Source organism: Hyperolius riggenbachi, chromosome 4, assembly GCF_040937935.1.
Source record: "Hyperolius riggenbachi isolate aHypRig1 chromosome 4, aHypRig1.pri, whole genome shotgun sequence".
Classification (NCBI taxonomy): domain Eukaryota; kingdom Metazoa; phylum Chordata; class Amphibia; order Anura; family Hyperoliidae; genus Hyperolius; species Hyperolius riggenbachi.
In genome coordinates, this window is record NC_090649.1 from 353,866,793 (window position 1) to 353,891,887 (window position 25,095).

Here is a 25,095-nt window from a genome sequence, read left to right on the forward strand (position 1 = left end):
ATCGCCAGATGGATAAAGCAGACAATTACTATGGCCTATCAGCTTCAGGGAAAGGAAGTACCACAGTTAATCAAGGCACATTCTACACGTGCTGTGTCTACCTCCTGGGCAGAGAAAGCAGGAGTTTCTGTAGAACAGATCTGTAGGGCCGCAACATGGTCAAATAAGAATACATTCGTAAAACATTATAAACTGAACTTTGACTCCAGTAGAGATTTAATCTTCGAAAGAAGAGTCTTGCAGGCAGCTGTCCCACCCTAGGATATATGTGTTACATATGTGTAATCTTGGTAGTCTCATATGGGTGCTGTCCTGGAGACGACCCTGGGAAAGACACATGTTACTTACCGGTAACGTCTTTTCCGGGAGTCGGAAGGACAGCACCCGGACTACCCACCCTGATTGGTATATGTACATATATATTAAAATAAAATTTGAGTTTTTGAGCATTAATTTGTGTTCATCTTTATTGTTACTGAATGTGAGTTCGAGTTGGGGATATATATATGTATGCTGCTGCAGGGTATGCTAATTTTTAACCTTCTCCTGTCCAATAGTATCTGGAGGGAATTTATCTCATATGGGTGCTGTCCTTCCGACTCCCGGAAAAGACGTTACCGGTAAGTAACATGTGTCTTTTTGCTTAAAAGTGGTTTGCGCCTTGGATATCTGCCATGCAGGCCGTTTTTGCCCCGTCTCTTTCTTATGGTAGAGTTGTGAACACTGACCTTAATTGAGGCAAGTGAGGCCTGCAGTTCTTTAGATGTTGTCCTGGGGTCTTTTGTGGCCTCTTGGATGAGTTTTCTCTGCGCTCTCTGGGTAATTTTGGTCAGCCAGCCACTCCTGGGAAGGTTCATCACTGTTCCATGTTTTTCCCATTTGTGGATAATGGCTCTCACTGTGGTTCGCTGGAGTCTCAAAGCTTTAGAAATGGCTTTATAACCTTTACCAGACTGATAGATCTCAATTACAGTACTTTTGTTCTCATTTGTTCCTGAATTTCTTTGGATCTTGGCATGATGTCTAGATTTTGAGGTGCTTTTGGTCTACTTCTCTGTGTCAGATAGCTCCTATTTAAGTGATTTCTTGATTGAAACAGGTGTGGCAGTAATCAGGCCTGGGCGTGACTACAGAAATTGAACTCAGGTGTGATAAACCACAGTTATTTTTTAACGGGGGGGGGGAGGGGGGCAGGCAATCACTTTTTCACACAGGGCCTGTTATGATCGCTTCTGCAGCGTTTACTGCTGACTGCAGTGGTATTGCAAACCAAGCAGTTCTAATGTCATTACATGCATTTGCTTGCATAGTTTGGTTTGCACTTAAACTAGTTGCTGATTCCATCTGCAGTCGCTCTGAAAGTTTAATATGCTTTTGTGTAAACAAACATTGTCTGCTGCAGTGGAGGGGCGGTCCCTTTCCTGCAGGCTGCATATCATTGTCTGCCTTTTCCTGCTATCAGCCTGTGATTAATTACCATTCACTTGTGTGGGAATCTGCAGGTCTGCTCCCATTGGATGACCTCAGTATAAAGAACTGCTTCCTGCAATGCCTCATGGGCTATCATAGTCTCAGATTGTATCTGTTACTCTGCTCGTGCCCCACCTCGTTCCTGGTCCGTGTGGACTGCGCTGACTCCTGCGAAGGGGTCAGCGAGTCCTCCTAGTTCTGCTCTTGTTCTAGAAGTTGCTACTTGCTTGTCTTGTGTCATATATTGGTTCATCGCCAATATATACGCATACTTGCGCATTTTGTTATTTTCCTTGTATTCGTGTTACGTTAATATATCAGTGTCGCTGATATATACGTACACGAACTGTTTATTTCCTGTGTTCAGTTAGTCAGTTTTCCAGCACGTTTTGGTAGTTTGCGCGTACCGTGAACACCCGTGCTGAGCTAGTTATCCTGTTCCTGGTTCTATTTGTGGATTGCGTTCATCTCTGCGAAGAGATAGCGAATCCTTCTGAGTCCTGTTCCCTGTATTACTCCAGCCTTAGTCAGCGTTCCTGCTTATGTCATATATCGGTTCATTGCCGATATATACATATGTTAGTCAGACCTTACGAAGAGTTTCATTGATAGCTGTAATTGTAATACGCTAGGAAAACATACTTATTGTATATTTATCTGTGTTACGTTCATCTGTCTCGATCCTGCTATTTTCTGACTATCCTGTCCTGTCTTTGTGAGGCACGCCATCGCCGCAACGCATTGGCTGTCTCATTCCAGTCTGTCTGGTTTTGGACGCTTGCTGTCGCTAAGTAGCCGCTAGCTAGCAAGCGTTCATTCTGTCTACTTATTCTGATCTCCTCAGTCCTGGTTTATGCGCTCAGCGCTACTTTGCGCTGAGACGTTATTACGAAAGTGTTGTTTGTGGCTGTTCGGATCTGCACCGGCTCTGTGCGCTACAATCTCCTATTGGAGTCAGTCCTCTCCTCCACTAGACTGGGGATACCCTGATCCCTTGTGCTGGTGTGTGTACCTCCTTCACGTCAGCTTATGTGTTGTATGCTGACTGTGGAGATTACACCTCCAAGCGTAACAGGGCCATGTAGGTTTTGAGTTTTTTTTCCTCACTAAATAATAAAAACCATCATTTAAAACTGCATTTTGTGTTCAATTATGTTATCTTTGACTAATAGTTAACGGTTTTTGATGAGCAGAAACATTTAAGTGTGACAAACATGAAAAGAATAAGAAATCAGGAAGGGGGCAGATAGTTTTTCACACCACTGTATATATGTGTGTTATATTCGATACCATGCTTCTTAAGGTGTTCTATCCACGGAATCCAAATACTGTCGAATTTCAGAGGGCAATTCCTCTGTAGGTACGTAAGTTTATATATGGGTAAAGTAGCATTAATTATTTTTATCCATTTTGCCACAGATGGAGGTTCTGGCTGCATCCAGTGTAGGATAATAGTTTTGCTAGCAAAGTAAGAGAGCAAGTCCCACAAAAGTACCAATTTCCTAGATGGCGTTATGTCACCTGATATCCCCAATAAATGTGTTTTAGGGTCAATGGAGATGGGTCTTTCAAATATCTTTTGGAGTAGTTCGTTAACCTGTACCCAATATTCCCGTATGTGTGGGCAGCTCCATAGCCTGTGCATAAAATCTCCTGGAGACTGGTTGCATCTGGGACACTCATCACGTCTATCTGGGTACATATTCGCTAATCTGGATGGAGTGTAATATATTCTATATATAAACTTCATCTGAATAAGCCTATCTCTGCAAGATATTAAGTACTCTCCGGGATTTTCTAAGAAATCTCGCCATTCCGACTCTTCTAAGGTAGGTATATCTAGTTTCCAGGTCTGATAGGCATTATCCACTCTAGGAGTTGAAGTGCCCACCAGAGTTGCATGAATCTCTGATAGAGGGTAATCTAAGTGCTTTCGGAGTAACAGTGTTTCGAGAGGGTCAGACTTCAGAGTAATGGATCTAGGGAACTGCGCTTGAGCAGCATGCCGTATTTGAATATATCTGAAAAACATTTTATTGTTTAGAGAGAAATCATTTTTGAGTGAATTGAATGTAGCTAGGTGACCATTGGTAATTTATGTGCTGTAACCACTTAATCCCATATGAAGCGCAAAGAATAGGGTCGGGAATATTGAAGTGAGGTAGGCGAGGGTTGCACCATAAGGGAGTGAAAGGGGAGTAAACATCTGATTGGTTGTACTTGCGTTTGGCTGCCTCCCAGATCCTAATAGTAACAATCATAGGTAGCGGAAGATTTGGATAGGCTTTTTGGCCTCTAAATGGTAGGAGGGAGAGCCCTTCATAGGATCCCACCACTGCAGCTTCCAGGGTTGAGGCGGTGTTTCTATCATCCTGGGCAAACCACCATCTGAGAGTGACCAGGGCCGAAGCCCAAAAGTAAATTTTAAAGTTAGGGATCGCCATGCCTCCCAGTGTAGTCGGGAGTTGGAGAGTAGAGAGTGCAATGCGTGGAGTACCACCCGCCCATAGGAAGGTTATTAGTATTTTATCAATCTTTTTGAAAATAGATCTAACTATCCATATTGGGGTTTGACGGAAGACATAATTGAGTCTGGGGAGATACATCATTTTTATAAGATTGCCTCTGCCAATCGTTGTTAAGGGTAGGGTAGCCCATGTTTGGCAGTGTTTTTCCATGGAATTTATAATGGGATTAATATTAATTTTGGCATATTTATTAAGTGGAAATTTGATAATTATACCTAAGTATTTAAATTCCGATACCCATTGTAATGGGGTAGCTGCAGCTTTGTCTTTTGCGGCTTGATCAATAGGGAAAAGAGAGGATTTGTCCCAATTTATTTTTAGGCCCGAGTGGCTACCAAAAGTGTCTATTATAGAAAGTAAGTTTAGCAGAGAGTCATTGGTGTCCCCAAGAAACAGAAGATCGTCTGCGTATAACGCAATTTTTTCGATAAGCCTACCAATCTGTAATCCTTGCACAGAGTCGTTCGCCCTAATTTGGACCGCAAGGGGCTCAATGGCCAGGTAAAAGAAAAAAGATAAAGGGCATCCCTGCCTTGTGCCCCTCTGTAGCTCAAAGGGTGCAGAGATAACTCCATTAACCAGTACCCTGGCTCTGGGAGTGGAATATAGTAGCTGAATCTTTTCAAGAAACTTTGGACCAATTCCATAATGTTTTAGTACTGACCATAAATATTTCCACTCCACAGAGTCAAAGGCCTTCTCTGAATCCAGAGAGGCCACCGCTCGTTGTCCCGGGTTGTCATGATCGGCACATAGATTAACATATAACGTCTGAGATTTATATCTGTTCCCCTACCAGGCATGAATCCTGTTTGGTCTGCATGTATCAGGGTAGTCAGAAGTGGTTTCAGCCGATTGGCAAGGATTTTAGCGAAGATTTTAGCATCTATATTGATAAGGGAAATGGGACGGTAGGATGAGCATAAGCGGGGATCTCTTCCCCTCTTGGGGACAACAACAATCAATGCCTCCTGCATAGATTCAGGTAAAATCGTCGGATTATCAGGATTGTTGAAAAGTTTTAGGAGTTGTGTGGAGATCATTTCTGAATATTGCTTGTAAAACTCAGCAGGTATACCGTCTAATCCTGGAGTTTTGTTAGATTGTAGGGAGGCTATTGCAAAGGCCACCTCATCTTCAGTAATATCTTCTTCAAGGCTCTGGGACTGTTCTGGAGAGAGTTTTGGCAATGGAACCACCGAGAGATTACCGTATATACTCGAGTATAAGCCGACCCGAGTATAAGCCGACCCCCCAACTTTCACCTTAAAAAACAGGAAAAAATTAGTGTCCCGAGTATAAGCCGGGGATAGGAAATGCAGCAGCTATAATAAGGTGTAATCAGAGCAGGGAAACAGTTTAAGGATTAGCACTATGCAATGTGCATATAGGGGTGTTCATTGCCAGCATAGCATCAACTAAAAGCAAACAAGATGGATGAAGGATCCCCTATTGCTAGTTAAAGTGGACCTGACTTCTTGCACAGGACAGAAGGAAAACAGAGAAATGCACATTGTATGTATTTAGAGAGTTTAGCCTGTTATTTTCCCCCCTCATTAGTGTCTAATCACAAGTTGTAAGTTGGCTGTTCCCTGGGCCACGGCAGAGGTGGCAGGTAAGCTCATTCCAAGCACAGGCTGTTAACAATATATTTGCTTCCATGCATCAGGAAGTAGAAACACTGCAGATAGCACCCCTGTGCACCTGATTTTTTTCTATATATTCTAAACACTGCAGATATAAGTGACATGCTGCCCAACCCCCGCCCGAGTCACAACTTAGTGCCAGTGTCGTGACTTAGTGCCAGTGTCGTCCTCTCCCCGAGTGCCCCCTCTATCAAATGCCATTCAGCTTTTGAGAGCAATATGTATCTTGTGCCGGCCGAATGCACCGCAATTGATGTCACGGATCCACGTGTCTCCAAACTTCATCCCCTTCATTGCCACATGCTAGATGGTGTACACAGCGGAGCGGGAGCCTTCACTCACCCATCCTCGTCTGCAGCGCAGAGTATATGGGGCTCTCTGTCCCCATTAACACACGCTGATCGCAAATAGCAGGAGCGGGAGCTTTTCACTCACCGTTCCTCGCCAGCAGATTCCCCCTGCATGCCTGTAATGGACTCATTCCTATGACGTCAGGCAGTGGCGAAACGCCACTAGAGGGCGTCATAGGAGCGAGTCCATTACAGGCATGCAGGGGGAATCTGCCGGCGTGGAACGGTGAGTGAAAAGCTCCCGCTCCTGCTATTTGCGATCAGCGTGTATTAATTGGGACAGAGAGCCGCATATTCTCCGCGCTGCAGACGAGGACGGGTGAGTGAAGGCTCCCGCTCCGCTGTGTACACCATCTAGCATGTGGCAATGAGGGGGATGAAGTTTGGAGACACGTGGATCCGTAACATCAATTGCGGTGCATTCGGCCGGCACAAGGTACCAATTGCCCGCAAAAGCTGAACCGCATTTGATAGAGGAGGCACTCGGGGAGGGGGGGGCGACACTGCCACTAAGTTAAGACTCGACTATAAGCCGAGACCCCCACTTTTGGGACAATTTTTTGGTCCCAAAATCTCGGCTTATACTCGAGTATATACGGTAAGTCACAAATTTGAGATAAAGTAGATTGGGATTTAGCAGAATATAAATCTTTGTAGTAGGTGGCAAATTCCTCACTAATCTCTTCCGAGGTGGTGAGAGTGTCCTCCTTAGAAGTAACCAAAGCCGGGACATTAACAGTGTGTGAGTGCTCTCTGGTAAGCCATGCCAACATCTTTCCACATTTGCCCCCATGTTCAAAAATCCTTTGTCGTTTAGATAGATCAGCCTTTTTTGTGGCTGCAACATGGAGGAGTTTAAGCTCCGTTATAGCTAATTGCCAAGTTGAATATGTAGCTCTATCTGGTTGTGCCAGATACAGGATTTCAGAATCTTTTACTCGATTTTCAGCCGACTGATAGTCTGATATTCTGTTATGTTTACACTTTTTAATTTTAGCTATATATTCACCCCTTGTGTATGCTTTGAATGTATCCCATCTGTTTGTCTGAGTGGTGGAATTCCTATTAATCTCCCAGAACCTTGCGATACTGTTAGATATCTCTTCCCTGTATGTCTGGATCCTTTACCCAGTGCCCCCATGGTTTATTATGCATTTGTTGCCGTAAACTAAATGTAGTGAGAAGGGGTGCGTGGTCAGATAGAGCCCATGGTAAGCGTTCTATAGAGCATGGCTGGTAGGAAGGAGCGCGAGGCAAGTACTAGATCAATTCTTGATAATGTGCGATGAGATGCCGAGTGACGTGTAGCCGGATGTATTCGGGTACTTCCACCTCCAAACATCCGTGAGACCCATGCCCTCATCCATGTTAAGAGGTCTTTAGTTTCCCTAGGATTAGGTGTTTGGCGATCCTTAGGATGTAACACCATGTTAAAGTCCCCCATTATTACTGTTTTTTCAGGAGACCAAGTCGCTATTAAGGGAGCTAAGTTTGTGAGTATGGTAGTCGATGCAGGTGGAGGTATGTAGATCCCAATAATAAGCACATTTTGCATGTGACTTAAGGCATGCATGGCAACAAACCGGCCGTGAATATCTTTTTTAAGGTTAAGAAGTTGGAATGGGAGAGTTTTCCGTACCAATATGCTAACACCCCTAGAATAGGAGGAGAAAGTGGCATGGTAGCAACTGTCCACCCAGGGTCGTTTTAGTGCTAGGATTCTACTACCCGTAAGATGCGTTTCCTGAAGTATACATATATCAGGACGGTGTTGTTTGAGATAATTATGTATCAACGACCTTTTGAATTTATCATTCAGTCCTCTCACATTCCATAAGAGGACTCTGCTGCACTACCCATTTTTGTCATTTTTTTAAAGATATTAACCCACAAGAAGCATCAGTATCTGATAATAAGTACATGAGGACTGTGAGAGAAACCCACCCATAAAAAACACACCATATAAAAAGATATATCACAACCTTCATTAATCCCACCCTATATCCCAAAAAGGGATATTTGTTCCCAAAACTAAATAAGAAAAACTTAACGATCTAACAGTTCAGATCACTCTCCTGAGTGGATGGTCAGTTCGGGCGAAGGCTCCGCCGCCCAAGGTCACCCAACAGAAGTTGGGGTATATTTCTTAAACGTTACCAGCATTAACAAGGCATAATGATTTGCCAACTTTATAACATCCTAACTTGTATTATTTTATAATCATCAAGAGTGTTTAGATTATGTACAATATGCAATCAGGAGACCCATAAATACAGCCATTGTATTTAAGGAGATTTATCCATAGATATAACAGATCTCCATTAATTTGTTAGGACTAGAACCTTATATAGTGTCTGGGAAGATAATTATAGAATTGTTAGTATTGGTATTAGTAGTAATATGTGTCAGTCTCCCGGGGAGTTCAGACATCCTATTTGTTCTGTACTGATTTTAATACGTATCGTAGTGACAGAAGTTAAGATGGTTGTTTAGTGACATCTAGTGGTCACAATGATACAGATCATTTATCTAGGTATTTTAACCGACAATGCTATGTCCCCGGGGGAATACCACAGCGCATTAGTTGAATCAGGAATTTAACTATATAATCCCAAATTAGGGCTATCCAGATCCATTCTGTTATTAGAAGAACAATTAGGTAGCTATCTATATATCCGTTAATTTGGGCTTATAGAGAGGGAGCCTCTAGATAAAGTATAGTAAGGATTAGCAAGGACTCTCTTAAGACTAGTGAACTACAGCTATACGATCCGAGTGCTGATGTTAGAAGTACTTCTAGTGTAAAGTTATGCTCCCCTCTATCCACTATTCAAAACCAAGAGAGGGTAGGCCCCCCTCTATATACCCGATTCATGCAAAATCCATGTTGATTTGATCACTATAGTATACAAGTGCATTGGTATTACAGGAGTATATAGTGCCATATTTGTCAGTTATAGCATATATATATACAGTGCTATATATACAGTATTACATATGTATTATAAAATTGCAACCATACATAGTATGCCATGGCATTACTTCATAGAAATCATAGTGTTTTTTTAGAGCAGTATTCCGATATGCTGGAAGGAGCAACAACCATAGCCCCCGTTATGTAAGGCGCCAAAAGAAGGGGCGGTGTTTCTGTTCGGATTACTCCAGGGCGCCATTTTCCAGTATGTCCTTGTATACAGTTAGGAGAGTAATCCCGAGGGACCATATATATCGCTCTACAACCATACAAGCATTTTGACGCAATAAAATTATGTGCACACAGTATTTCACACCATATCTCAAATGAATATTGTAATGTGGCGTAAATAGCAGGAGGCTGTGGGACCGAGTAGTTCAGTGGGTATTGCTCAGCGCCGCTATTTAAGATGTTATCAAAAGTAATAAGTATATATGATTGCAGAGGATAATTGCATGGCCGTTAGGCAGCTGAAGGGTAAAATATACAGAGCAGTCCGTGTCAACCAGGATGCACTCCTTGATCAGCAAACTATCTAAAGGGAAGCCTGTATAGCAATAAAAGGCAGTCACAGATAGCAGTTACAGAAAAGTACTTACGATGTCTAGCTAGAGAAGCAAAATCAGGGTGAAGGTTCATCGTTACGACGGGGCAATGATTTCAACCATGTGATTGCATCCTCAGGCTTTTCATAGAAAGAAACTGTGCCCTCATGCTGGATCCTCAGTCTCGCAGGGAACAACATTGAGTATTTGATGTCACGCTCCCGGAGCTTGGTCTTTGCCCGTGTGAAGGACTTTCGTTGTTTCTGAATAGAAGCAGTATAATCCGGGAATATCATAAGGCGTGAATTTTCCAGCATCAAATCCTCTGCCTGTCGAGCTGCCATCAGGATTGCATCTCTATCCCTGAAGTTCATGACTCTGAATATCAAGACACACGGTAGTGCTCCAGTGGGGCCCATCTTCCTGGGCATTCTGTGGGCTCTCTCCACCACAAAATGTGAAGAAAGTATGGTCGGGAAGAAGCTTTCGGAGGAGAGATTCCACAAAGGCTGGAACATCATTACCTTCTTTACCTTCCGGGAGGCCCAGCAGACGGAGGTTATTCCTCCGATTTCTGTTCTCTGCGTCTTCGGATTTATCTTCCAGCACTTTGAGACGCTTCTGCACATCAGGGATGGCTCGTTGGTGTTCACTAACCCGGTCCTCCGTATCAGAGGTACGTCACTCTACTTCTGTGATCATTTCCCGTATTTTGGTCATGTCATGTCGAAGCAGACTAAGACCAGTATCTACATGGTCTATCTTCACTGTCAGTGTAGTTTGACAGGTTTGAATTGCTTCCATCAGCGTCGCAATATAAGGCGGCATAGTCTCCGGAGGAATCTCCTGATTCTCCATGTCTGTGGTAATAATGTCTTTTTCCTCCTGTTGAGGATTAGTCGTTTGTATGTTTGGAGTAACAGGAGGAAGATCTGTAGATTTGTTCTTTTTCTCCCCCTTGTCCTTATTTGGTTTGTTGCGCTGTGACATTGGTAAATCGTAAGGGGCAAATCGCGGCGAGGAAGGTCTCCCTCTAGATGGGCCTGGTGCTTCGTCCCAGCCTGATGGGCCAAGGGAGTTTTCTGCAGAAGTCGGTATCGGGGGATCACACCACTCCGCCAGTTTCTTCCACAGGTTAGGTGTATCGTATGTGAGAAGTTTGGTGCAAAGAGACAAGAGTTTATCTAGGTAACTTGTTTTATAAAGTGATAAGGGCAACGGAGCTCTACACCATGCGTCTTCTCAGTCTGCCATCCAGGCCACGCCCTCTCAGGTCTTTTTTTAACAAATTTTCAAAGGGGTGTAGCTAGCACTTGGCTAGCTACAGTACCCCTCCGATTACCGCCGGCCCGCTCTGATCCCACGATCGCCGATGTTTTATACTTACCCCCCCTCCATAGCCTCTAGGGGTCGCTATGGCAGCGATCGGAACTGCTCATAACGTCAGACGTCAGCGGTAAATATCGCCGATGGCGATTGAAGGGGGTGGGGGGAGTGTAGCTAGCCTAGTGCTAGCTACACTAAGTTAAACCATTTTTTTTTTTTTAAAAGCCACCCGCGGCCGCAATAAATAGACCGCCAAGGTGGTTAAGTAAGCATTGGGGAGCTTCTTACAAACATGCAGAACACTCCCCCCCCCCCCCCCCCTGCTGGTAAGGACAGTTTAAAGTGAACGTCCGGACTAAAAATCTACTCAGCAGAACTGAAAAGGCTTGGTGTTTCTTTAACAGTTTCACAGCATCAGAACTTTGTTTTTCTTACCAAAGCATCATTTTAGCTGCATTTTTAGCTAAGCTCCACCCATCAAAGAAAACTGCCTGGGCTTTTTTCCCCTGATGCTGTGCAAAGCATGATGGGATTTCCTATGTTGTTGTTCACGTTGCCTAGCAACTGGGAGGGGTGATCAGCATACAGGACAGTTTGAACTGTGTCTCATGCTCCTGTCACCTCCTTTCAACCAAAAAGATGGCTGCCCTCATGAGATCAAACATTTACCTGTTCTTTTAAAACAGGGTGGGTAAGAGATTATATTACCTATCTATTTTAATTAACATAACTAATGTAACTTAAAGACAGTATGTTTGTTTAGGCTGAAGTTCTTCTTTAAGAAGAAAAAAACTGTCAGTAATGCTTTGATAAATCTTGCCCACAGAGCAGGTTTTTATTCCAGAATGTTTCTGGTCAGGAAACCATCAGGCAAGTTCTGACTCATTTTAAACTTGAGACCTCTGAATCCTTATATAAAATATATATTTTTTTTAGTGGAGTCTATTTTACTCGATAAAGAATCTGTTGCTGAAAGACTGTTTTATGTTGAGCATAGATCTGAAGAATGCCTATTGGCATGTTACATAGTTACATAGTTACATAGTTATTTTGGTTGAAAAAAGACATACGTCCATCGAGTTCAACCAGTATAAAGTACAACACCAGCCTGCTCCCTCACATATCCCTGTTGATCCAGAGGAAGGCGAAAAAACCCTCACAAGGCATGGTCCAATTAGCCCCTAAAGGGAAAAATTCCTTCCCGACTCCAGATGGCAATCAGATAAAATCCCTGGATCAACATCATTAGGCATTACCTAGTAATTGTAGCCATGGATGTCTTTCAACGCAAGGAAAGCATCTAAGCCCCCTTTAAATGCAGGTATAGAGTTTGCCATAACGACTTCCTGTGGCAATGCATTCCACATCTTAATCACTCTTACTGTAAAGAACCCTTTCCTAAATAAATGGCTAAAACGTTTTTCCTCCATGCGCAGATCATGTCCTCTAGTCCTTTGAGAAGGCCTAGGGACAAAAAGCTCATCCGCCAAGGTATTATATTGCCCTCTGATGTATTTATACATGTTAATTAGATCCCCTCTAAGGCGTCTTTTCTCTAGACTAAATAAACCCAGTTTATCTAACCTTTCTCGATAAGTGAGACCTTCCATCCCACGCATCAATTTTGTTGCTCGTCTCTGCACCTGCTCTAAAACTGCAATATCTTTTTTGTAATGTGGTGCCCAGAACTGAATTCCATATTCCAGATGTGGCCTTACTAGAGAGTTAAACAGGGGCAATATTATGCTAGCATCTCGAGTTTTTATTTCCCTTTTAATGCATCCCAAAATTTTGTTAGCTTTAGCTGCAGCTGCTTGGCATTGAGTACGATTATTTAACTTGTTGTCAATGAGTACTCCTAAGTCCTTCTCCAAGTTTGATGTCCCCAACTGTATCCCATTTATTTTGTATGGTGCTAGACCATTAGTACGTCCAAAATGCATGACTTTACATTTGTCAACATTGAATTTCATCTGCCATGTATGTGCCCATATAGCCATCCTATCCAGATCCTGTTGCAATATGACACTATCTTCCTGAGAGTTAATGATTCTGCACAATTTTGTATCATCTGCAAAAATAGCAACATTGCTCACTACTGCATCTACTAGGTCATTAATAAATAAACTGAAGAGCACTGGACCCAGAACAGACCCCTGTGGGACCCCACTGCTAACAGTCTCCCATTTTGAGTATGATCCATTGACCACAACTCTTTGTACCAGCAAAGAAAGAAAAAGAAAGTAAGAAAAATCTCAGGCCTATCTGAGGTTTGCAGTCAGGAAAGATACAGAGATTCTTCATTATCAGTTCCATTGCCTCCCGTTTGCGATCATGTCTGCTCCAATAGTTTTTTTCAGAAAAGTAGTCACAAAGAAAGTAGCAGCTCTTCATGCTCAAGGGATTTTGGTTGTTCCATATCTGGACAATCTTTAAGTTATAGCAGATTCGACGCAGCTATTACTGCATCATCGTGAGACAGTGTTGTCTCAACTTCAAAAAGTAGGCTGGGTAGTGTGTTGAGGGAAGTTGCAGTTGGAACCAACACAATTAATTCAGTTTCTAGGGTTCTTGATAGACTCCAGAGCTCAAAAGATGTTTCTACCCGATTGTAAAGAGAAACAGTGGTTCAAGAAGTAAATATTTTTTGACAAAGGACTACATTACAGTCAGAGAGGCAATGATATTACTGCGTCTTTTTACTTCAACAGTTCCAGCAGTTTAATGGGCCTTGAAACACACAAGAAGATTGCAATCGTGGATCTTGAAAAATTGGAGCAGAACAACCAATACTCTAGATCAAGTGATTCAAGTATCAGAATTAATTAAGAAGAACTTGCAATGGTGGATTGCTCCATTCCAATTACTACAGGGCAGGTCATGGCAATTTCCAGTGGATATGGTGCTTATGACAGATGCAAGCCTTATGGGTTGGGGAGCATGCGTTCAAGATTTCAAAATGCAGGGTCTCTGGCCAGGGCATACCAAGGATCAATCTTCAAATTTCAGAGAAATGATAGCGGTGAAATTAGCAATAATAGGATCGATCCATAATAAGAAATTGCCATGTTCAATTGAGGACAGACAACTCTACAGTAGTGGTGTATGTCAGTTGACAAGGAGGCTCAAAATCGATGAAACTTTTACATCTAGCATTGGAGAATCTGGATTTAGCGGAAGAGAATTTCTTATCTTTGACTGCATCTAAAAGCTGCACTGTTAAGTCGAACTCAGATACCCAATATGGAAAGGACTTTGAATCCGGAAGTGTTTCACGAGTTAGTGAAACAATGGGGGAATCCAGTTGTAGATCTCTTTGCCAACAGAGAAACGCAACATGCCAGCAATTTTACTCGCTAAACATCAAGGACAGACGAATAGTGGTGGATGCTTTAGGTCAGACCAGGACCTTCAATCTGGTTAATGCATTTCCACCCTTGAATGTAATGTGGTTAGTTCTGAGGAAACTGGCGGAGTCCAAAACAAGGATGATTCTGATAGCTCCAGACAGGCCCAAGAGATCCTGGTACCCGCTGTTACTGAAGTTGAAGATTGCAGGGCCACTGTACACTGTATCTTGAACACTGCAAATGCAGCGCAGGAGACTTGGGCGCAGCCCGCACCACCATAGATCGTAATAGGAATTACGACTATGGCGGCGCACAGTCAGTAACTTCGGCGCCGTCAGAAGAGCTGAAGTTACTTTTAAAACACTTTAATTTGCCTTCCAGCAATAGCTAGAAGCCGAATTACATCATTCCCCACTATCCATGTAGACGTAGAGGGGGAATAGTATCACTGCCGGGAACTTGTGCAGCAGCAGGATAAGCCATACAGGCTGTATCCTACGCCCAAGTCTCCCGGCGACTAATTCTCTCTGACTCCTATATCTTCCAGTGGACTGTCAGGTATTAACTGTTCAGAGCCAGGAAGTTCCGGGAATAGCCAACTGGAAGCTAGCAGCCTAGTTACTGAGAAGTTAACTCTTAAAGGATATGGACTTTCAGACACAGTGATTGAAACTTTGACTAAGAGTTGGAAAAAGAACAATAGGGATATCTATTAAAAGTATTGGAAAACTTCTAAATTGTAGAAGCAGCAATCTCCGTATAAGTCAACAGAAATTGCTACAATTCTTGATTTTTGCAAAGTGGTATAGACAAAGGTCTAGCTTTAAGCACTATCAAGGTTCAAATTTCTGCACTTTCAGTTTTTATAGATAAGCAGCTCGCTATTCATCCTTTGTTAGATTTGTTAAATCAATTAAAAGGCATAGACCAATTCTAGTGAAACCTTTTCCAAAATGGGATCTTTCAGTCGTGTTAAAAGGCCTTACATAATCTCCTTTTAGTTCCTTGGACTCTATGGATCTAAAGTTATTAACCTTAAAGCTGGTGTTCTTGGTTTCAATTATATCTGCAAGAAGAATAAATGATTTAGAAGGGATTTGGAAGGGTAGAAAAAAGGACAGGAGGAAAACCGGGAGCCCACTCTGGTGCAGTATTGTAAGTAAAGATAGCAATAAGAGAAATAGAGCGATTATACTCACAAGAGAGGGTTGCAATAATGGCAACCACTAGCAACGCATGTGGGGAAGTACCGCCCCCACTCGGCCTTGTCGGCGGATGGTCGCAACTCCTTTGAAAAATCCACTTGGTTCAGTGGTAACCCCAATCCAGGGGTGGGAGAAGATTCGTAGAAGGGTGAAGGAGGCGCCCGATAAGTTCGCACAGTGTGATATGTAATTTATAAGCTCAGGGACAATAAACTTAGAATATAGACAAAACAGTATACAGAAGGTCCTACCTTTATAAAAAAAAGTAGTCCATCCACTGATTTTATTTCTAAAAAGTAGATACTTTATTGTACTCAATCATAGACCAAGGGTTGGACCGGTAAAGGTACCCCAAGCACCACCACTCGACCCCGAGTCAGTAGGGGCATCAGAAAAAGACACGGATTTGGGGTCAACAACAGAAGGTGTTAAAATCTCAACCATTAGGGCTCCACACAAGGAAGCCCCACCCACCGACCAGACTTCTATTGAACGAAGGATGGATCCAAGCATAACAAAGAAAACGAACCCCAAAGGTGAACAAAGGTTGAACCCTAGACGATCACCATTACAGGTGAAGAAACAAAGACCCCAAACCCGGAACCCAGTCCTAAGGATCAAGCAACAAACTAAGAATGCCAAAGAGATTGGGACCACAACCAGTCCTACTCGTCATAACACTATCACCACTCAAAACAAGAATGTTCCACCTCCTGGGCCGTTAACTCGAGAGCTGAACTCAGCTGAAGAAGATGAGGAAACCTACAGTACACCACTAGCCAGTGGCCCAATGGCTAGAACTAAGGATAGAGTCAACTCATCCGGAACCACCATGATCTCCCCGGAACTTTTGGACCTAAGTATGTATGATGAAACACAGGAAGGAGGAGATCGCGTGGAGACCACGAATCCTGTAGATATGAGGGTAGAACTAAAAGAGGGGCCACCAATACCCGCAAAGACTAGACCAAAGACTAGACTGAATAAAACCTAGGTAACCAGAACACCTCCAACATCCAGGCAAACAAAAGAGATACCTCAGCAACGGGGACGTATCACAGACTTCTATAACTCCTCTCAAGAGCGAGCGAGCGAGCGAGCGAGCAAGCAGCTTTGAATCATGCTCCATAGGAGGCACTTCATCCTCCTCTTTTTTAGAGCTTCCAACGATCTTAGGGGAAACACCACCTTTACACCTCAGACTACAAGATCCATGGAGCCTATTAGTGCCACTCACAATATCATCACCTCTGAGACCCCTAAAAAGATCAGCCCCAAGCTCAGGAAGACAGGCTGAAGAGGCTGCAAGAAAAAGAGACAGAAAGCTATCAATTTAGGATCGATCTCAGCACCTGAGGAACCACAGTACAAATCAATTTTCAACCTATCCAGTTATAAGCTCAATAAGACGGAAGAAAGGGTATTGGCAAGAGGACTCTTTTTGCCATTCCAAAAAGGCTAACTTATATTAATTTTTGTTTTTGTTTTTGTTTTATATGAATTATGTGTGGATTTAAATTAATTCACCAGAAAGCTGACCTTGAAGAGGTATTTTGCCACTAAGCAGTTACAATCACAAAGGATTACACTACTGCAACACCCTACTCTGTGGTCTACCAAAAATCAGACTGGCACCTCTCCAATCCCTACTAAACTCTGCTGCCCGTCTCATCCACCTCTCTTCTAGATCCTGAGGCAGTCCATCTCTGCCAATCCCTCCATTGGTTACCAGTTGCCCAAAGGATCCAGTTTAAACTTCTCACGCTTGCATACAAAGCTCTACACAAGCTATCGCCTCCATACATTTCCTCTTTAATCTCCAGATACCTCCCCGCCCGGACCCTCCGTTCCTCACAGGAGACCCTTTTGTCCTCCAGCCTAGTCACCTCCTCTCACTCTCGCATCCAATACTTCACGGGCTATCCTTTCTTTGGAACTCTCTCCCTCAGCCGGTTCGTCATGCCACGAGTCTGGAAACCTTCAAACATACTCTGAAAACACACCTGTTCAGACAAGCCTATAATTTGCTATAGGCAGCACTGAAGGCACACTGGCTCACCCACTAATCTTTGTGTTTCCTTCCCTTTTGTTTCCTCCCCACTACCCTCTAGATTGTAAGCTCGCAAGGGCAGGGACCTCCTCCTAGTGTTTCTCATACTGCTGTAATTTCAACATATGTACATGTACCAACTACACATCAACTATGTACGTATCTGTATTTATTCTATTCAATGTCATGACTGTACAGTGTCTTGTATTTCTTATGTATATTCCCCATTATTTGTTTGCACTATGTACAGCGCTACGGAAGATGTTGGCGCTATATAAATAAAAATAATAATAATAATTACACACCATCTAGATACTAGTCCAATTGTAGTCAATTCAGAAAGACAAAGCTCAAATTTCTTTGTTGATCACGAAGAGTTGGAATTGGAAAAATACAATACACACAAAACTGAAGAACAAATCAAAGTTTTACCCAATGACACATAAGGGTCCCTATATAGAGGCTTTCTACAAACAAGTCTCAGAAGAGATGAAGAATCTTCATTCAAAAACCGGCAAACCGAATCTAACAACTACAGAGGAACAAGCGGCCAAGAATCTGGAAAAGAACCGAGACCTGATTATCAAACAAGCAGATAAGGGAGGGGGAATCGTAATAATGAACCTGTCTCTTGGTTGCGAAGGGACACATCCTGCTGCAGAGGTGCTACTCCAGAATCATCATTCTCAATATTACGCAAACAAGTATACTTATTAGGGAGGGAGAAATTGGGACTAGCCTCCCTTACACTTTATCTCCTACCCCTTCTAACTGTGACCCAACTAGCAGTTACCTCTTCTTCTTGCTCCAGCTGTACTCCACCATCCGCGTTTAAACAAAAATCATTTTTTTGTTACAGCTGATACAAATCCTAAAATAAATCTGCACTGTTTTTACTTCCTGATTCATGGAATATTGGGCTAATTATACGATACGGTCATATAAACTAACCGGAAGTATAAAAATGAAAAGCTAAGACCGCCTACAAAAATAAAGGGAGGAGTCTTACTACCGCCTACAAAAATAAAGGGAGAAGTCTTATAATATGCCCAACCCTAAGTTCAGTAGCAAGTTTTCTCAATGCATTGGTACAAAGAGTTAAAAGTCAGGACAACTATTTTAAAGAGACTCTTTAACAAAATGTTCAGCCTTATTTCTATCCTATAAGTTCCTATACCTGTTCTAATGTGGTCTGGCTTACTGCAGCCTTTTCTAGTTGCACTGTCTCTGTAATATATCTAATCTTATTTTCTTTGTCAAGCCTTGTCGAGCTAGAGAGGAATGCACTGCCTCTGCTGTGATAGGGAGAAGTTATGCATGCCCCCTCCACGTCCGCTCCAGGCTCTGTGTGTGTGCTTTGGTTTATTAGTCACAGACAGCTCTCTGCTCTCAATTTCAGCTTGTCTGAGGGGGAAGGGAGCTTCTCATGCTGAGAAATTGAGAATCCCTGACTGGAGTTCATTATGTAATAAAAACTTGTAGTATAAAAAAAAAATCACTTCCTGGTTAGTGGCCATGTTTTTTGTTTGTAAACACTGCCTAAAACTGGCGATTAAAAGCCGGGATCACGGCGGGGAGTGGCGGAAATGGCAAAGAGGGATCCAGGAGATCACAGTGACTCGATTGGTATGTTTTTTTTTTTTATTGTACAAATCGGACAGCACAGATTCTCTTTAAAATTAATTTATTAAATACACAAAGTTGTCAGAACAATAGCAAATCAAATTATAGGAATTATACAATAACCACCAGATACTTCTCTGTGTTAGATGACTGTACTATTTAAGATCAAAATGGACCACAGTTAATGATTAAGACCAATAAAACATGGACAATCTAATCAGAAGATATCATACATTTTACTTTACTGCAAGGCTTGATTATAATGCACCATCTATCTTGAAAACTAGGGAAAAATATGGAAGCAGATCTGACTAGTCTAAAAACTCCCAATATACAACCAAGAATTATTGATTTATAAAGCGCCAACATATTCTGTGGTGCTGTACAAAGTAAGAAACAAACATGGGGTACAAATACTGATAAAAAAAACCGATAGTATTGTTCCACCCCAAAGTCAAATATTCTACAAGATCCAATCAATCACGGGGCTTTTTATGAACAAATAGTCTTTTTAATTCTTCTCAGTAAAAAGTTTTTTTCTTCAACATACAGGACAGACATGCAGATTATTTTCGGATTTCCAAATCGCACAAAGGCTGCCTGACACGTGTTTCACGGCCAGAGGCCGTTTCCTCAGAGGCACACAGTATGTATGTATCTATCTATCTATCTATCTATCTATCTATCTATCTATATATATATATATATATATATATATATATATATATATATCTCAAAAATGGACCCTCAACAAACATAAGTCCGCGATCTGTCAGAAGACTAAAGTGCCCATTCAGCGACGATATCATGGATGCAAACATGCATCCATGAATAGTGAGAGACCATAGTGGGAGTCTCACTATTCATGGATGCATGTTTGCGTCCATGATATAGTTGCTGAATGGGCACTTTAGTCTTCTGACAGATCGCGGACTTATGTTTGTTGAGGGTCCATTGTTTATGTATGTATGTATGCATGTGTGTATATATATATATATATATATGTGTGTGTGTGTGTGTGTGTGTGCGTGTGTGTGTGTGTGTGTGTGTGTGTGTATACACACACACACACACACACACACACACACACACACACACACACACACACACACACACACACACACACACACACACACACTGTGTGCCTCTGAGGAAGTGGCCGTGAAACACGTGTCACGCAACCTTTGTGTGATTTGGAAATCCGAAAATAATCCGCATGTCTGTCCTGTATGTTGAAGAAAAACACTTTTTACTGAGTAGAATTAAAAAGACTATTTGTTCATAAAAAGCCCCGTGATTGATTGGATCTTGTAGAATAACAAACATGGGGTACATAATAATATAGACCATGGTGTACACCAATATACAAGATACATAATTGGTGACAAAATACAAAAATGATACAAAATACAGAATACTAAAGTATCGACAGTATCAAATGCTGATGACAAGTCAAGAAGGATGAGTATGGAAAATTGACCTTTGGATATAGTTGTAAAAAGTTCATTGGCCACTTTAATAAGGGCAGTTTCTATTGAGTGGTTAGAGTGAAAGCCAGACTGGAACTGATCAAGTAGGGAGTAAACAGATAAATAATGGCTTAATTCTGCATGTATATGGCGTTCAAGTAATTTGAAAGCAAATGGGAGAAGTGACACTGGGAGAAGAATTTTTGGGGAAAGAAAATGAACCCCCAGTAAACACAGGAGTCCCTGGTTTGCAACTCTGGGAAAATCAGAGGTTTTAGGGTCTGACTGTATAATATATGGAATCAACCAAGGAATATCCAAGCGTACCCCTTAATTAGCTATAATAAAATTGAGATTCATAATTACCAATCACATGGAATATGGGATCCTGCCGGGCCTATGGTGTCACCCCGATCTTTACAGCCTGAAACCTTAAGACGTCTGGAATGGCAGACCGCTTAACAAGAGGCTTTTTAAATATGAGAGTGCTTGTGTAGAGCAGTGGTCCTCAAACTAAGGCCCGCGGGCCAAATGCGACCCTCCGAGGCTTTTTCACTGGCCCCCCAAACACAAAATGTATAACTTATAGATGTGGCCCTCTGCACCTTTAACCTTCCTGGCGGTAAGCCCGAGCTGAGCTCTGGCTATGCCGCGCAGGAGGATTTCTCATCCCCTGCTGGGCTGATTTGCATAATTTTTTTTTTTGCAACACGCAGCTAGCACTTTGCTAGCTGCGTGTGCATTCCGATTGCCGCCGATTAGCTGCCGATCGCCGCACCCCCCCCCCCCCCCCCAGACCCCATGCACTGCCTGGCCAATCAGTGCCAGGCAGCGCTGAGGGGTGGATCGGGACTCCCTTTGACGTCACGGCGTCTGTGACGTCATCCCGCCCGTCGCCATGGCGACTGGAGAAGCCCTCCAGGAAATCCCGTTCTTTGAACGGGATTTCCTGATCAAAGCGGGTGGGGTGATGCCGCTGCACAACGGCTATCATGTAGCGAGCCTCGGGCTCGCTACATGATTTAAAACAAAAAATTTTTAAAAAACACTGCTGCGCTGCCCCCTGGCGGTTTTTAATAGACCGCCGGGAGGGTTAAATGTTGTGCCCCACATATAGAATAGCAGTGCTGGCACCACCCATCTACATACTGTAGAAGCCAGCGAGCAGTCATTCGCTGGCTTCCAATTCTGCATCAGGTGATACTGCTGTCCTACTGGACAGCAGGTTTTCACCTGGGTATGCTTCATGTCTGGTGCACAGACGTTCCTCAGGCGCTGCATGATTTAATGGCTGCTGCTGGGAGTTCTGCTCCGAGCATAATTGGGGGGAGGGAGGGAGAATCAATACCTAGACTCAATGTAATGTTTTTCAACATCATTTTATGTATGTTCCGGCCCCCCAGCAGTCAAGGATGTTGTGCCGGCCCTTGACCGAAAAAGTTTGGGGACCCCTGGTGTAGAGTATGGGAGTGTGAACATGTGAGCGTGTCCAGTGTACTCTTTATTTATCCCTCTTCTTTATCTAAAACTCAACCCCCAGGGATTAACCTCAACCCAATTAAAGTTGGTGGATGTATTCTTTCAAATTAAACTTTAACTTAGATAAACTAGATATCAAATATTGTATTTCCCATTTTTTTTTCTGGAGGGGGAATATTCTCCAGCAGATGGCACTCTTGTCTTATTTATGAATCTTGGCCTGAATATATAAAATGATGAATGACCTCTGACTTCTTAACTTAGTGTTAAATATTATTTTTTATTTCCCTGGGACTCAAACAATGCTTTTATGATTGACATCCTCAGTACATAAAGACAGACTTTTTTCATACACAACCAGATGAAACTGACCACCTCATAAGCCTTTACAAACATAGCCGGTGTTTGTGAACAGCATTTACAATCCAAGACTGGTAATCTTAGTAAGTATGGCTGTGTCTCTGTGTATGGACAGCCATAGAGCTAATTATTACAATTTTGACAAACATGCAGCTCTGTTCGTAACTATAGAAACCTTAGAATGATCTTCTACATATGGTATTAAGTATATATTCCATATATTATCCATTTAACTATATAAAATAATATGAAAATAATGTTTATTCTAACATTACATACCGTATATACTCGAGTATAAGCCGACCCGAGTATAAGCCGACCCCCCAACTTTCACCTTAAAAAACAGGAAAAAATTAGTGTCCCGAGTATAAGCCGGGGATAGGAAATGCAGCAGCTATAATAAGGTGTAATCAGAGCAGGGAAACAGTTTAAGGATTAGCACTATGCAATGTGCATATAGGGGTGTTCATTGCCAGCATAGCATCAACTAAAAGCAAACAAGATGGATGAAGGATCCCCTATTGCTAGTTAAAGTGGACCTGACTTCTTGCACAGGACAGAAGGAAAACAGAGAAATGCACATTGTATGTATTTAGAGAGTTTAGCCTGTTATTTTCCCCCCTCATTAGTGTCTAATCACAAGTTGTAAGTTGGCTGTTCCCTGGGCCACGGCAGAGGTGGCAGGTAAGCTCATTCCAAGCACAGGCTGTTAACAATATATTTGCTTCCATGCATCAGGAAGTAGAAACACTGCAGATAGCACCCCTGTGCACCTGATTTTTTCTATATATTCTAAACACTGCAGATATAAGTGACATGCTGCCCAACCTCCGCCCGAGTCACAACTTAGTGCCAGTGTCGTGACTTAGTGCCAGTGTCGTCCTCTCCCCGAGTGCCCCCTCTATCAAATGCCATTCAGCTTTTGAGAGCAATATGTATCTTGTGCCGGCCGAATGCACCGCAATTGATGTCACGGATCCACGTGTCTCCAAACTTCATCCCCTTCATTGCCACATGCTAGATGGTGTACACAGCGGAGCGGGAGCCTTCACTCACCCATCCTCGTCTGCAGCGCAGAGTATATGCGGCTCTCTGTCCCCATTAACACACGCTGATCGCAAATAGCAGGAGCGGGAGCTTTTCACTCACCGTTCCTCGCCAGCAGATTCCCCCTGCATGCCTGTAATGGACTCATTCCTATGACGTCAGGCAGTGGCGAAACGCCACTAGAGGGCGTCATAGGAGCGAGTCCATTACAGGCATGCAGGGGGAATCTGCCGGCGTGGAACGGTGAGTGAAAAGCTCCCGCTCCTGCTATTTGCGATCAGCGTGTATTAATTGGGACAGAGAGCCGCATATTCTCCGCGCTGCAGACGAGGACGGGTGAGTGAAGGCTCCCGCTCCGCTGTGTACACCATCTAGCATGTGGCAATGAGGGGGATGAAGTTTGGAGACACGTGGATCCGTAACATCAATTGCAGTGCATTCGGCCGGCACAAGGTACCAATTGCCCGCAAAAGCTGAACCGCATTTGATAGAGGAGGCACTCGGGGAGGGGGGGCGACACTGCCACTAAGTTAAGACTCGACTATAAGCCGAGACCCCCACTTTTGGGACAATTTTTTGGTCCCAAAATCTCGGCTTATACTCGAGTATATACGGTATATGAGACACTCTAGATCAGGCTTGGGCAAACTTGGCCCTCCAGCTGTTACGGAACTACAAGTCCCACAATGCATTTGCCTTTATGAGTCTTGACTGGCTGTCAGACTCCTGCAATGCATTGTGGGACTTGTAGTTCCGTAACAGCTGGAGGGCCAAGTTTGCCCATGCCTGCTTTAGATATAATAGCATTCCTAATATGAAGATGTTCACACAGAAAATATATCTCTCTTCGTTCTAAATTTCAAGCTGTCTCTATACAGCCTGCACATTGTAACTCCAAGCTGTTCTTTGGAACCCTTTGGACTGTGGTAAACACTTGGATTGTAAGGTTTGTTTGAAGTTTACAAACTGCTCCAAGGTTACATAGTTGCATAGTTATTTGGGTTGAAAAAAGACATACGTCCACCGAGTTCAACCAAAGAACAAAGTACAACACCAGCCTGCTCCCTCACATATCCCTGTTGATCCAGAGGAAGGTGAAAAACTCTTACAAGGCATGGTCCAATTAGCCCCAAAAGGGAAAAAAAATCCTTCCCGACTCCAGATGGCAATCAGATAAAATCCCTGGATCAACATCATTGGGCATTACCTATTAATTGTAGCCATGGATGTCTTTCAACGCAAGGAAAGCATCTAAGCCCCCTTTAAATTCAGGTATAGAGTTTGCCATAACTACTTCCTGTGGCAATGCATTACACATCTTAATCACGCTTACTGTAAAAAACCCTTTCCTTTGAGAAGGCCTAGGGACAAAAAGCTCATCCGCCAAGCTTTTATATTGCCCTCTGATGTATTTATACATGTTAATTAGATCCCCTCTAAGGCGTCTTTTCTCTAGACTAAGTAAACCCAGTTTATCTAACCTTTCTTGCTAAGTGAGACCTTCCATCCCATGTATCAATTTTGTTGCTAGTCTCTGCACCTGCTCTAAAACTGCAATATCTTTCCTGTAATGTGGTGCCCACAACTGAATTCTATATTCCAGATGTGGCCTTACTAGAGAGTTAAACAGGGGCAATATTATGCTAGCATCTCGAGTTTTTTATTTCCCTTTT

General features: G+C 42.9%; 1 protein-coding gene across 2 annotated transcripts in view; it reads left to right on the forward strand.

Annotated features, from left to right (window-relative positions):
* C4H6orf120 (chromosome 4 C6orf120 homolog) overlaps positions 1 to 25,095 on the forward strand; it is a 76,499-nt gene that overhangs the window by 32,431 nt on the left and 18,973 nt on the right. The window contains exon 2 of one of the 2 annotated variants that reach the window (XM_068231921.1): positions 19,620 to 19,717. The exons of the other annotated variant lie outside the window; for it this stretch is intronic. The gene's annotated coding sequence lies outside the window, so the exon portion shown is untranslated. The remainder of the gene's footprint in view (positions 1 to 19,619; positions 19,718 to 25,095) is intronic. 2 annotated transcript variants of the gene reach the window in all.